This window comes from Vicugna pacos, chromosome 30 (assembly GCF_048564905.1).
Source record: "Vicugna pacos chromosome 30, VicPac4, whole genome shotgun sequence".
In the NCBI taxonomy this organism is placed as follows: Eukaryota; Metazoa; Chordata; class Mammalia; order Artiodactyla; family Camelidae; genus Vicugna; species Vicugna pacos.
This window is the reverse complement of record NC_133016.1, coordinates 34,466,935-34,479,995: the sequence shown is the minus strand read 5'-3', so window position 1 is coordinate 34,479,995 and position 13,061 is coordinate 34,466,935.

Below are 13,061 nucleotides of genomic sequence, written 5' to 3'. Positions count from 1 at the left end.
ACTGCTCAGGTAATATCAGGTATGTAATGTGGACTTCTAGGGCTTTGTTAAGTGAAAATTTTAGACTTTTGGCTCTACGCAATTCCATGGGATTTCTGTGCGGACAATTTCTCCTAGACATTGATGCCATATCGTGTTCCTGTGTGTGTTGTCTGGTATATCTCCAATTGCTGTTGTTGCATTAGTTTTGATGAAAAACCAATACTATTTCGATTTGCATAACTTCATTTTGGTAATGCTTATCTCACAATTCTGAAAGTGCGCAGGACACTTCCTCTTGTGGAAATGAAGCTTTTAAAGGTTCTCAGCTCTGCATTCTGCTCTATGTCATTTTGGAGTGTTTCCAAAAGAGCAAACTGAGAGTGCGCTTGTGCTTTGTAGTTCCACGGGAATGTGCCAATGAAAGCAGTTCTTCTCAGAGCTTCTCTGTCTACAGAAACACCAGTGGAAGCATATCTATGGATGTCACATATCAGGGCCTGCTGGAATGATCCCGCAGACCTACCTTGGTGTCCTCGGTGCCGTACCGTGCTGGTGCCATCCAAAATGTAGCATCCGCTTTAGGGAGATAATGCTGTAGGTAATGCTTCCTCTTCTAACGCTGTGGACTTGGACCACTCTTCCTTGTCCTCTCATCCTTGTGGCACGGGTGCACGAAGGCAACCACACAGCTGTTGCGCATCCTGTGCCTCAAACCAAACCATAATCCCAGCCCAGGTTATGAATGTAGCAGATCCTAAGTCTTTTCATTCTGATTTCAAAACCAAGGCCCCCTGGATCCCTCAGACCAGATGAACGATATCTCTGATTCAGCCCCACACGTGCTCTATTGGCAAAATGCCCAATTGGTCCCTGGTCCTGCAGATGCACTGGGTGTGGCCATGGGACATATTGGTAATCTCAACCACGTGACCAGTTTTGATGCTTTATCATTGGTACACATTTTGGTTTGCTCTCTTGATTCGACCCACCACATCCCACAATGCACTCCAGATCCCTGAGACTCAGCGTGTGCCATCATTCGTAGCCCTATCCCTCACAGAACGTTGCCTCTGCTACCTCAAATGTGGCAGCTGGGATCTTGGACTCCGAATCAACTGTGGGGATATTTTGCGCTGGTTTCTTTGAGTTCTGTCAGCCAAGCATCTGCTGTGCACTCTTGTAAATCTCAGCACATCACCTTCTATCCCATGTCTCCTGTCCGCTTGAGAGTGTGCGTCCAAGTTAAACAGAGTTTCACCCTTGTTGCTCCATCACCAGGGGTCAGACCCTCACTGGATTCCATTTCCTGCTTTGCCTTCTCCTGCTTCCAGGTGTCCTGAGGCCTCATCCTGTCTTTGGAAGTAACAGACCTCTCTTCGGCAAGTGTCCTGTGCCAAGGGCTGGGTGAGTGGATGTTTCCATTGCTCTGTTCATGGGAGCGAGTGAGTGCAGGTTGCACTTCTTCTCTGCCAACTGGGCATCGATGAATCAACACTATCCAGATACATTTCACAGAAATGTGATATTTGCTTAGCTCTTTGTTTCTATACAGCCGTGGTGGGAGGGATGGTCCGAATACACCTGTTTTGACATTGTGTTGATATCTCATTTGCAGTCTTTAAGAAGTTTAAAAGAATTCATTTACATGTTTTGGGAGTTATACGAAAATGAAGTTATTTTTTGAAACACACTCAATCGACCTAGAAGCCAGACTTGTCAATTTTGGTAACATTTTGTCAGCTCGACGGAAAACCTAGACAGATAGAATGCAAATTGGCAGTCCAAACTGTTAAAGGGTTCATGTCGGCTCTTTACGGTTGAAGCCTCCGAAACCAACAGGAACCATGAAATAACTATTGGAAACTTGAAATAACCCCCAAACTTGGATACACTTGTGCATTGGTGCCCTTTACTCCCAATGACACCTACTGGCCAATATTGGCATTTCAAGGGGTAACATCCCTCTCTAGGAATATACAAGAGGAAAGAAACCAAATGTATACATTTAGGTTTGAATCCAAAAGCACCTAGAGGCATTCTAGCTAGGAGAACCCTGCTGCAATTATGCTAGTCTATGGAGAACCAGGTGTTCTTCTATCAGTGATGAGAACGCTTAATCATCCGATCATGTTGGGTAAAGCCATTTAACGCAACCAAGTCTGCACCCGCATGATATAGTGCCCACGGGGGCTTGACTCAAGTGAAAGACGATCCACATAAGCTGTGTCTTTTATATCATTGGCGACTTTTACAGTACAGTTCTCTTTCTGACTTGTACTATTTACCTATACTGACTTGAAAAATTGAGGCCTAATACAGATTCAAGTTCAGTCAGATTCCCCTCTCTTACCACACTCCCTTCACCCCAGGGAAGACATAAACACAACATTTGCTGAATCTAGCGGAAGGCCATCGTTTCTAGGTGTGAGCTAAGTATTCAATTCCTATCTATTTCAGCCAAGTTTATTGGACCTTTAAGGAGTTCACTGTTGTTCACAGAGTGTGAAGCTGGAGGAACTCTGATTCTAGGAGGGGCTTGTTTTACTCGTAATGGCTTCATTGCAGCTCAGCTACTGATCCTTCAAAATGGATGCCTGTGTGGAGGGGAGGGAAGGCAAGTGCTTGCTAGCTAGGCCCAAACCTGGGAAAAGGCTTACCTGGGCTTGGTGAATTCTGGTCTGAATGGCTTGGGAAGGCCCCTTGGGAAGTGTGGATTCCCATGACCTCTTCCAAGAACAGGAGCGTTTTGATCATCTCTGCCATCTCTTCTCTTGCAGACGTCAGGGACCTTGGACCCGTTCTTGGAGAAGAGAATTGAGGAACTTCCTCAAGTCCACGTTGGCACTCCGTATGTTTCTGCCAGTATCAGCGAGGTTCAATATGTCTCATGAATGTCTTTTGAGCCTGGTATCCTCTACAGCTGTCTCCACGCCAGTATTCTCCATTGTAGCAGAACATCTCTCATCCATGTGTTCGCATCTCTCCTCAATCCGTTCAGCCAGCTTTTCGGCCAGCTTCTCTTCGTGTCTCCCCTAAAGTTGACTTCACCAGGACTGGGCAAGTCTGAAAGTACCTCGGAGCCTCACCAGTAAGCTGATGACAGGCAGATCTTCCACTGTCTGCCCTTTCAGGTTCTGGAAACTGACCTGTGACCTCAGGTCTTTGGGCAGCAGCAGTATCTCGAACTTACACAGCTTCCCGGACCAAACACCTAAGCCAAGCTCCACAGAGGGCGGCAGCCCCTCCATCACACTGATCCACCCACAGAACTCTGCCCGGTTACCTAGGATCCAACAGCCACAACAAGCCTCGCGGTACACACCAACATTCCACCTGGAATCCAACCGCTAACTGCCATCCCCAATGGCTGCTGCATCTTGTCAGTGTTGGGGGAGGGGCTGCATCCGACGAGAGGTTCCTAAGGTAAATGTGATTCTACCCACTAGCGTCCCATGGGCCTTTCTTCTTCCCTCTTTCCTTTTGTTCAGATCTCTATGCACAGTACCAATGGAGGGAAGTGTGTCCCTTTTCAGTTGATGGTTTCACACGTCTTTAAACTTTCTAACAGTTCACAGTACACAGAGACCCACTAAAGGAGACTTATGTTCCTATAATATCCGTACACCCGGAATACATATGCGTCGCCTGATTTCTGCTGAAACACCCGCACTCTCAGGACATGGATCCATTGGTTTCATGGGGGCTGAAATTCCAAGAAATGAAACCAACCCCAATGTGCACTTTGCTGTCAGTCTCTTTTGCTCTTAGTACACTTTGGCAGAGCTACTTGCCTTTGTTATAGGCTTCTTACAATTCTTCTCTACGTAGCCTAGAATATGGCATTCCTTCATCCTGTTGGAAGACATACAAGTCTACATCACGGACTAGGAATCCATTTGATTCCAAATCGGCATTAGGGTTAGGTCACGATATGTTCTTATGAATCAAAATTTACGAATATGAATGCACGCCTTCGAATAGCAGTGTGCTGAGTACATGCAAGCCGCGATAATGGGTCGATGCATGCTGAATGATCCTTGACATCACCTTAAGTATTTTCTTTTGAATAATCATGGTTCCCTTGGTAAATATCAGCCAACCGTACCATTTTGGTGTTTGTTTGTTGGTTTGATTCTTTGTTGGTCTGCTTCTCGCTTGTATTGCAAACACGACAGGCCATGCATCTCTCCTTAAGCTTGAAACAGAGAGTCAAATAAGCTGATTCACTTAAGAGAGTGCTTCCAATCACCTATGATTTCCTGCTTCCCTCTCCCATCTTTAGGGTTTTGATGTCCTCCTTGCCTTCTTCTTGTTTCTTCTTTGCCACTCCTGCTCTTCTTGCATTTCCAATAATGGTTTCTTCTTTCCATTTCATCTTGCTGCTTTTCTATTCAGGGTAGATTTCTCAACCATTCTTGTAGGATAAGTTTTGAACTGCTGAATTCTTTTAAGATTTGCCGGTTTGTGGAATTTTCTAGCTCTGCCGTTATTAGGACTGGCGGTCATGTGGCATAGGCTCCCCTAGGTGGCAGCATTTGGCCATTCAGGATATGGTCTGTGTCCTGGCACTCCTCCCTCTCCTGCAATATTGCTGCCGAGATATCAGCTGAATCCCCTCTTGAGGTTCCCTTGTGACTATGTTGTTTCCTCCAGGTGCATTTTAAATCACTGTGATATTCGTGAGCTTTGTTGATTTGAATCAGACAGCTGCTGGTAGGTCTATTGGGATTCCACCTCCTTTGGATGCTGTGTAATTCCTGAATTCGCATACATGATTCTTTCTTGGCTTTCAGGAAGTTTCAGTCTGATTTTTCTACAGATAAATTTTCAGACATTTTTTGTTTCCTTATCTCTTGCTTTTCCATCTGGGACCCTTATGAATTCTAGTCTTTCATGCCCTGTCTTAACCCAGGGTTCAACAGCAATGTTTACATTGCTTTGCACTTGCTTTCCTATGTCTGCTTCTGACCGAGGTTTTTCTGATCCCATGTCTTCACAGTCATTCACGCGTCCCTCTGCATTATCTAGTCTGCTTACGACTAAATTTTAGCCCTGATATTATCACATCCATTGAGTTTCCTGATATTTTTTGGCTCGTCTTTAGACTTTCTCTTCCCCTTTTCCGGTATTCTGCCTTATGTGATTCTGAGACACTGTTGTTTTTCAGTGATTTCCTGACCTCCATTTTCAACACATGGTCTGGATAGCGTTTTGCAGTCTAGTTGTTTGAAAGCTTATCTTTTGGGCCTTCAATATCTTTGGAACTGAAAATGGTACTTCCTGTTTCTTTTACTGTACTTCTTCACCTCTACTGCTCAGGTAATATCAGGTATGTAATGTGGACTTCTAGGGCTTTGTTAAGTGAAAATTTTAGACTTTTGGCTCTACGCAATTCCATGGGATTTCTGTGCGGACAATTTCTCCTAGACATTGATGCCATATCGTGTTCCTGTGTGTGTTGTCTGGTATATCTCCAATTGCTGTTGTTGCATTAGTTTTGATGAAAAACCAATACTATTTCGATTTGCATAACTTCATTTTGGTAATGCTTATCTCACAATTCTGAAAGTGCGCAGGACACTTCCTCTTGTGGAAATGAAGCTTTTAAAGGTTCTCAGCTCTGCATTCTGCTCTATGTCATTTTGGAGTGTTTCCAAAAGAGCAAACTGAGAGTGCGCTTGTGCTTTGTAGTTCCACGGGAATGTGCCAATGAAAGCAGTTCTTCTCAGAGCTTCTCTGTCTACAGAAACACCAGTGGAAGCATATCTATGGATGTCACATATCAGGGCCTGCTGGAATGATCCCGCAGACCTACCTTGGTGTCCTCGGTGCCGTACCGTGCTGGTGCCATCCAAAATGTAGCATCCGCTTTAGGGAGATAATGCTGTAGGTAATGCTTCCTCTTCTAACGCTGTGGACTTGGACCACTCTTCCTTGTCCTCTCATCCTTGTGGCACGGGTGCACGAAGGCAACCACACAGCTGTTGCGCATCCTGTGCCTCAAACCAAACCATAATCCCAGCCCAGGTTATGAATGTAGCAGATCCTAAGTCTTTTCATTCTGATTTCAAAACCAAGGCCCCCTGGATCCCTCAGACCAGATGAACGATATCTCTGATTCAGCCCCACACGTGCTCTATTGGCAAAATGCCCAATTGGTCCCTGGTCCTGCAGATGCACTGGGTGTGGCCATGGGACATATTGGTAATCTCAACCACGTGACCAGTTTTGATGCTTTATCATTGGTACACATTTTGGTTTGCTCTCTTGATTCGACCCACCACATCCCACAATGCACTCCAGATCCCTGAGACTCAGCGTGTGCCATCATTCGTAGCCCTATCCCTCACAGAACGTTGCCTCTGCTACCTCAAATGTGGCAGCTGGGATCTTGGACTCCGAATCAACTGTGGGGATATTTTGCGCTGGTTTCTTTGAGTTCTGTCAGCCAAGCATCTGCTGTGCACTCTTGTAAATCTCAGCACATCACCTTCTATCCCATGTCTCCTGTCCGCTTGAGAGTGTGCGTCCAAGTTAAACAGAGTTTCACCCTTGTTGCTCCATCACCAGGGGTCAGACCCTCACTGGATTCCATTTCCTGCTTTGCCTTCTCCTGCTTCCAGGTGTCCTGAGGCCTCATCCTGTCTTTGGAAGTAACAGACCTCTCTTCGGCAAGTGTCCTGTGCCAAGGGCTGGGTGAGTGGATGTTTCCATTGCTCTGTTCATGGGAGCGAGTGAGTGCAGGTTGCACTTCTTCTCTGCCAACTGGGCATCGATGAATCAACACTATCCAGATACATTTCACAGAAATGTGATATTTGCTTAGCTCTTTGTTTCTATACAGCCGTGGTGGGAGGGATGGTCCGAATACACCTGTTTTGACATTGTGTTGATATCTCATTTGCAGTCTTTAAGAAGTTTAAAAGAATTCATTTACATGTTTTGGGAGTTATACGAAAATGAAGTTATTTTTTGAAACACACTCAATCGACCTAGAAGCCAGACTTGTCAATTTTGGTAACATTTTGTCAGCTCGACGGAAAACCTAGACAGATAGAATGCAAATTGGCAGTCCAAACTGTTAAAGGGTTCATGTCGGCTCTTTACGGTTGAAGCCTCCGAAACCAACAGGAACCATGAAATAACTATTGGAAACTTGAAATAACCCCCAAACTTGGATACACTTGTGCATTGGTGCCCTTTACTCCCAATGACACCTACTGGCCAATATTGGCATTTCAAGGGGTAACATCCCTCTCTAGGAATATACAAGAGGAAAGAAACCAAATGTATACATTTAGGTTTGAATCCAAAAGCACCTAGAGGCATTCTAGCTAGGAGAACCCTGCTGCAATTATGCTAGTCTATGGAGAACCAGGTGTTCTTCTATCAGTGATGAGAACGCTTAATCATCCGATCATGTTGGGTAAAGCCATTTAACGCAACCAAGTCTGCACCCGCATGATATAGTGCCCACGGGGGCTTGACTCAAGTGAAAGACGATCCACATAAGCTGTGTCTTTTATATCATTGGCGACTTTTACAGTACAGTTCTCTTTCTGACTTGTACTATTTACCTATACTGACTTGAAAAATTGAGGCCTAATACAGATTCAAGTTCAGTCAGATTCCCCTCTCTTACCACACTCCCTTCACCCCAGGGAAGACATAAACACAACATTTGCTGAATCTAGCGGAAGGCCATCGTTTCTAGGTGTGAGCTAAGTATTCAATTCCTATCTATTTCAGCCAAGTTTATTGGACCTTTAAGGAGTTCACTGTTGTTCACAGAGTGTGAAGCTGGAGGAACTCTGATTCTAGGAGGGGCTTGTTTTACTCGTAATGGCTTCATTGCAGCTCAGCTACTGATCCTTCAAAATGGATGCCTGTGTGGAGGGGAGGGAAGGCAAGTGCTTGCTAGCTAGGCCCAAACCTGGGAAAAGGCTTACCTGGGCTTGGTGAATTCTGGTCTGAATGGCTTGGGAAGGCCCCTTGGGAAGTGTGGATTCCCATGACCTCTTCCAAGAACAGGAGCGTTTTGATCATCTCTGCCATCTCTTCTCTTGCAGACGTCAGGGACCTTGGACCCGTTCTTGGAGAAGAGAATTGAGGAACTTCCTCAAGTCCACGTTGGCACTCCGTATGTTTCTGCCAGTATCAGCGAGGTTCAATATGTCTCATGAATGTCTTTTGAGCCTGGTATCCTCTACAGCTGTCTCCACGCCAGTATTCTCCATTGTAGCAGAACATCTCTCATCCATGTGTTCGCATCTCTCCTCAATCCGTTCAGCCAGCTTTTCGGCCAGCTTCTCTTCGTGTCTCCCCTAAAGTTGACTTCACCAGGACTGGGCAAGTCTGAAAGTACCTCGGAGCCTCACCAGTAAGCTGATGACAGGCAGATCTTCCACTGTCTGCCCTTTCAGGTTCTGGAAACTGACCTGTGACCTCAGGTCTTTGGGCAGCAGCAGTATCTCGAACTTACACAGCTTCCCGGACCAAACACCTAAGCCAAGCTCCACAGAGGGCGGCAGCCCCTCCATCACACTGATCCACCCACAGAACTCTGCCCGGTTACCTAGGATCCAACAGCCACAACAAGCCTCGCGGTACACACCAACATTCCACCTGGAATCCAACCGCTAACTGCCATCCCCAATGGCTGCTGCATCTTGTCAGTGTTGGGGGAGGGGCTGCATCCGACGAGAGGTTCCTAAGGTAAATGTGATTCTACCCACTAGCGTCCCATGGGCCTTTCTTCTTCCCTCTTTCCTTTTGTTCAGATCTCTATGCACAGTACCAATGGAGGGAAGTGTGTCCCTTTTCAGTTGATGGTTTCACACGTCTTTAAACTTTCTAACAGTTCACAGTACACAGAGACCCACTAAAGGAGACTTATGTTCCTATAATATCCGTACACCCGGAATACATATGCGTCGCCTGATTTCTGCTGAAACACCCGCACTCTCAGGACATGGATCCATTGGTTTCATGGGGGCTGAAATTCCAAGAAATGAAACCAACCCCAATGTGCACTTTGCTGTCAGTCTCTTTTGCTCTTAGTACACTTTGGCAGAGCTACTTGCCTTTGTTATAGGCTTCTTACAATTCTTCTCTACGTAGCCTAGAATATGGCATTCCTTCATCCTGTTGGAAGACATACAAGTCTACATCACGGACTAGGAATCCATTTGATTCCAAATCGGCATTAGGGTTAGGTCACGATATGTTCTTATGAATCAAAATTTACGAATATGAATGCACGCCTTCGAATAGCAGTGTGCTGAGTACATGCAAGCCGCGATAATGGGTCGATGCATGCTGAATGATCCTTGACATCACCTTAAGTATTTTCTTTTGAATAATCATGGTTCCCTTGGTAAATATCAGCCAACCGTACCATTTTGGTGTTTGTTTGTTGGTTTGATTCTTTGTTGGTCTGCTTCTCGCTTGTATTGCAAACACGACAGGCCATGCATCTCTCCTTAAGCTTGAAACAGAGAGTCAAATAAGCTGATTCACTTAAGAGAGTGCTTCCAATCACCTATGATTTCCTGCTTCCCTCTCCCATCTTTAGGGTTTTGATGTCCTCCTTGCCTTCTTCTTGTTTCTTCTTTGCCACTCCTGCTCTTCTTGCATTTCCAATAATGGTTTCTTCTTTCCATTTCATCTTGCTGCTTTTCTATTCAGGGTAGATTTCTCAACCATTCTTGTAGGATAAGTTTTGAACTGCTGAATTCTTTTAAGATTTGCCGGTTTGTGGAATTTTCTAGCTCTGCCGTTATTAGGACTGGCGGTCATGTGGCATAGGCTCCCCTAGGTGGCAGCATTTGGCCATTCAGGATATGGTCTGTGTCCTGGCACTCCTCCCTCTCCTGCAATATTGCTGCCGAGATATCAGCTGAATCCCCTCTTGAGGTTCCCTTGTGACTATGTTGTTTCCTCCAGGTGCATTTTAAATCACTGTGATATTCGTGAGCTTTGTTGATTTGAATCAGACAGCTGCTGGTAGGTCTATTGGGATTCCACCTCCTTTGGATGCTGTGTAATTCCTGAATTCGCATACATGATTCTTTCTTGGCTTTCAGGAAGTTTCAGTCTGATTTTTCTACAGATAAATTTTCAGACATTTTTTGTTTCCTTATCTCTTGCTTTTCCATCTGGGACCCTTATGAATTCTAGTCTTTCATGCCCTGTCTTAACCCAGGGTTCAACAGCAATGTTTACATTGCTTTGCACTTGCTTTCCTATGTCTGCTTCTGACCGAGGTTTTTCTGATCCCATGTCTTCACAGTCATTCACGCGTCCCTCTGCATTATCTAGTCTGCTTACGACTAAATTTTAGCCCTGATATTATCACATCCATTGAGTTTCCTGATATTTTTTGGCTCGTCTTTAGACTTTCTCTTCCCCTTTTCCGGTATTCTGCCTTATGTGATTCTGAGACACTGTTGTTTTTCAGTGATTTCCTGACCTCCATTTTCAACACATGGTCTGGATAGCGTTTTGCAGTCTAGTTGTTTGAAAGCTTATCTTTTGGGCCTTCAATATCTTTGGAACTGAAAATGGTACTTCCTGTTTCTTTTACTGTACTTCTTCACCTCTACTGCTCAGGTAATATCAGGTATGTAATGTGGACTTCTAGGGCTTTGTTAAGTGAAAATTTTAGACTTTTGGCTCTACGCAATTCCATGGGATTTCTGTGCGGACAATTTCTCCTAGACATTGATGCCATATCGTGTTCCTGTGTGTGTTGTCTGGTATATCTCCAATTGCTGTTGTTGCATTAGTTTTGATGAAAAACCAATACTATTTCGATTTGCATAACTTCATTTTGGTAATGCTTATCTCACAATTCTGAAAGTGCGCAGGACACTTCCTCTTGTGGAAATGAAGCTTTTAAAGGTTCTCAGCTCTGCATTCTGCTCTATGTCATTTTGGAGTGTTTCCAAAAGAGCAAACTGAGAGTGCGCTTGTGCTTTGTAGTTCCACGGGAATGTGCCAATGAAAGCAGTTCTTCTCAGAGCTTCTCTGTCTACAGAAACACCAGTGGAAGCATATCTATGGATGTCACATATCAGGGCCTGCTGGAATGATCCCGCAGACCTACCTTGGTGTCCTCGGTGCCGTACCGTGCTGGTGCCATCCAAAATGTAGCATCCGCTTTAGGGAGATAATGCTGTAGGTAATGCTTCCTCTTCTAACGCTGTGGACTTGGACCACTCTTCCTTGTCCTCTCATCCTTGTGGCACGGGTGCACGAAGGCAACCACACAGCTGTTGCGCATCCTGTGCCTCAAACCAAACCATAATCCCAGCCCAGGTTATGAATGTAGCAGATCCTAAGTCTTTTCATTCTGATTTCAAAACCAAGGCCCCCTGGATCCCTCAGACCAGATGAACGATATCTCTGATTCAGCCCCACACGTGCTCTATTGGCAAAATGCCCAATTGGTCCCTGGTCCTGCAGATGCACTGGGTGTGGCCATGGGACATATTGGTAATCTCAACCACGTGACCAGTTTTGATGCTTTATCATTGGTACACATTTTGGTTTGCTCTCTTGATTCGACCCACCACATCCCACAATGCACTCCAGATCCCTGAGACTCAGCGTGTGCCATCATTCGTAGCCCTATCCCTCACAGAACGTTGCCTCTGCTACCTCAAATGTGGCAGCTGGGATCTTGGACTCCGAATCAACTGTGGGGATATTTTGCGCTGGTTTCTTTGAGTTCTGTCAGCCAAGCATCTGCTGTGCACTCTTGTAAATCTCAGCACATCACCTTCTATCCCATGTCTCCTGTCCGCTTGAGAGTGTGCGTCCAAGTTAAACAGAGTTTCACCCTTGTTGCTCCATCACCAGGGGTCAGACCCTCACTGGATTCCATTTCCTGCTTTGCCTTCTCCTGCTTCCAGGTGTCCTGAGGCCTCATCCTGTCTTTGGAAGTAACAGACCTCTCTTCGGCAAGTGTCCTGTGCCAAGGGCTGGGTGAGTGGATGTTTCCATTGCTCTGTTCATGGGAGCGAGTGAGTGCAGGTTGCACTTCTTCTCTGCCAACTGGGCATCGATGAATCAACACTACCCAGATACACTTCACAGAAATGTGATATTTGCTTAGCTCTTTGTTTCTATACAGCCGTGGTGGGAGGGATGGTCCGAATACACCTGTTTTGACATTGTGTTGATATCTCATTTGCAGTCTTTAAGAAGTTTAAAAGAATTCATTTACATGTTTTGGGAGTTATACGAAAATGAAGTTATTTTTTGAAACACACTCAATCGACCTAGAAGCCAGACTTGTCAATTTTGGTAACATTTTGTCAGCTCGACGGAAAACCTAGACAGATAGAATGCAAATTGGCAGTCCAAACTGTTAAAGGGTTCATGTCGGCTCTTTACGGTTGAAGCCTCCGAAACCAACAGGAACCATGAAATAACTATTGGAAACTTGAAATAACCCCCAAACTTGGATACACTTGTGCATTGGTGCCCTTTACTCCCAATGACACCTACTGGCCAATATTGGCATTTCAAGGGGTAACATCCCTCTCTAGGAAAATACAAGAGGAAAGAAACCAAATGTATACATTTAGGTTTGAATCCAAAAGCACCTAGAGGCATTCTAGCTAGGAGAACCCTGCTGCAATTATGCTAGTCTATGGAGAACCAGGTGTTCTTCTATCAGTGATGAGAACGCTTAATCATCCGATCATGTTGGGTAAAGCCATTTAACGCAACCAAGTCTGCACCCGCATGATATAGTGCCCACGGGGGCTTGACTCAAGTGAAAGACGATCCACATAAGCTGTGTCTTTTATATCATTGGCGACTTTTACAGTACAGTTCTCTTTCTGACTTGTACTATTTACCTATACTGTCTTGAAAAATTGAGGCCTAATACAGATTCAAGTTCAGTCAGATTCCCCTCTCTTACCACACTCCCTTCACCCCAGGGAAGACATAAACACAACATTTGCTGAATCTAGCGGAAGGCCATCGTTTCTAGGTGTGAGCTAAGTATTCAATTCCTATCTATTTCAGCCAAGTTTATTGGACCTTTAAGGAGTTCACTGTTGTTC